Here is a 2766-nt window from a genome sequence, read left to right as displayed (position 1 = left end):
GATTTGTGGATATTAAACCAAACTTTCATCCTTGGAATAAATCTCACTTGATTATGGTTTATATGATCTTTTTAATGTATTGTTATATTTGGTTTGTTATTCTGTTGAGAATTTTTGCATCTATCTTTATCAGGCATGTTAGCCTATAAATTTCTTTTTTTTGTAATGCCTTCATCTGGTTTGGAATCAGGGTGATGGTGGTCTCATAGAATGAGCTTGGAAGCCTTCTTTCCTCTCAAATTTATTGGAATAGTTTGAGAAGAATATGTGTTAATTCTTTTTTGAATGTTTAGTAAAATTTACCTGTGAAGCCATCTGGTTCAGGACTTTTGTTGGGAATTTTGGTTACTATTCGATTTGTTAGTAGTTAATGGATTGGTTTAGATTTTCTGTTTCTTCTTGGTTCAGTCTTGGAAGATTGTATTTCTATTAATTTATCCATTTCTTTCAGATTGTCCAATTTCTTGACATATAACTGTTTGTAGTATTTTCTTACAGTCCTCTCTATATCTGTGAAATCAGTTGTCACTTCTCTTTTATTCTCAATTTTATTTATTTGTGTCCTCTCTTTTTTTTCTTAGTGAGTGTGGTTAAAGGTCTATTAATTTTATTTATTCTTTCAAAGAACCAGCTCTTGGTTTCACTGATGTTTGGTATTGCTTTCTTAAGACTCTATTTTGTTTATTTCTGCTCTGATATTTTTTATTTCCTTCTTTCTACTTAATTTGGGCTTTGTTTGTTATTCTTTTACTAGTTCTTTTAGTCATCGAAATAATATTTAAAATATTTCATTTTAGAAAAAAGTCAATAGGAGATAGCCAATTATCTGTATCACATATATATATATTATAAACCTCATATACAAGCATAGCCATTGGTATTAAAACTTTTTGAAATCATGGACCTGTATATATATTTTTAAATGCTTCATTTCAAAAATGGCATTTATCTAATTACAGGAGAAGAAAATACAGTTTTAGACTTAAATGTTCAAAACAAATAGCATATATTTCCTTTAAGTACTGGTGCTAAAATTATAGAAATCATCAATCTCATTTTAAGGGCAAAGAGTCGCATGAAAAAAGTCATTTTTTTCTCTATAACATTTACATATTTTATTTTCAGAAAGAAAGTTGGATTTCTTCCTTTTGTAAGAAAAGTAAGTTGATCCCTAATGTTTTAAATTGATCCTTAAGTAATAACAGTGAGCATGAAAAAAAATCTGTCCTTAATATATATTCATTTGCTACATAGGAATAAGTCTTTATAGGTAAAAAACATAATAATAAAATAAATGAGCAAAAAAAAAAGCTTCTTGAAAATGGGCATAGTTTCGAAATACTTTATGTGTATGTAGTATACTTTAACATTATTTTGAAAATCCTCAAGGCTTTAGTTTTCCAAGACTATTTTGCTGTCTCCGGAAATTCTGTGACAGTTTGTGAGAATTAAGGTGTATGAATTTTAAAGAGAATTAAAAGATGCAACATATTGGTTAAAGTGGAGGATTGTACCATAGTCTTATAAACTCTGTTTCCCTTTTCTTTTTCCCCATGAGATACATTATTCAAAAGGAGACCTTATTGACACCTAGAGATGTAAAATAAATAAACTATGTATCATTATTTTATTATCATATAGTATAATTATTTTGTATAATAATAATTAGGATCACAAGCAGAGGTGAAGCAGTTCTTCAAGGATGAAAGAAACATGTTGATAATCATAGCTGTGGTAGGTAGAATAATGGCCTACTGCATACAGATGCTCATGTCCTGATCTTTGAGAACTATAAATATGTTACAATACGTGGCAAAGAAATTAACTTTCTGGATGGAATTAAGGTTGCTAATTGCCAGGTGGGATAATAATTCTGGATACTCTGGGTGGGTTGAATGCAATTACAAAGATCTTTAAAACTGTAAAGGACAGGCAAAAGAAGAGGATCAGAGAAAGAGATATGAAAACAGAAGGAATGTCAGAGTGATGTGATGTGAAAAGGGACATGACTGGCAGTTGTTGGCTTTGAAGTGGAGAAAGAAGGCCAGGAGCTGATAAATGTGGTCCTTCTCTGGCAACTGGAAAAGTCAAGGAAAGGAATTCTCCCTTAGAGCCTCTAGAAGGGAACACAGCTTTACCAATACCTTGATTTTAGCCTATTAAGAATTGTGTTGAACTTCAAATTTACAGAACTGTAAGATAATAAATTTGTGTTGTTTTTTAAAGTTACTGAATTTGTGGTAATTTGTTACATCAGCAATAGAAAACTAATGCAACTGCTATGAGCTATATTTTCCAAGCAACAAAGTAGGTATGCTGTTACAGTCACCTCTTCAAACTGCATAGGCATAAACTGGGCACCAGAGCAAGTGTTCAGCAGTTTGTACAAAGCTGGGTAAGAAATCTCAAACTTATTCCAGTTTATAAAATATAAAACATGCTTCCACAGCACACTGGTGTTGGAAAGCAAAAGAATATGCTTCACTGTGCACTGTGGGGGAACTGGCAGAACAAAGATTGGTTCCAACCAGAGCGCCTAATGTTGTCACTGAGGCCTGAAAAGCACCTGCTTACACATCATCTGCTTTAGTACCTCTGACTCTGGTTATTGGGCAATATTTCAAATAGTGCAGTTTGTGCCGATCCAAAGCAGTTCTATTCGCATTCCCTGCAGATCAAGCTCTAGGAGCAGAAGGTCATTGTGGACTAGCAATAACTTAGTGATATTTTAATGAGAGATCCATGGAAAAAGATTGAGCTATGAAG

The sequence above is a fragment of the Pteropus alecto genome, unplaced genomic scaffold, assembly GCF_000325575.1.
Source record: "Pteropus alecto unplaced genomic scaffold, ASM32557v1 scaffold20, whole genome shotgun sequence".
Lineage (NCBI taxonomy): Eukaryota > Metazoa > Chordata > Mammalia > Chiroptera > Pteropodidae > Pteropus > Pteropus alecto.
Note: the sequence above shows the minus strand (reverse complement) of the source record.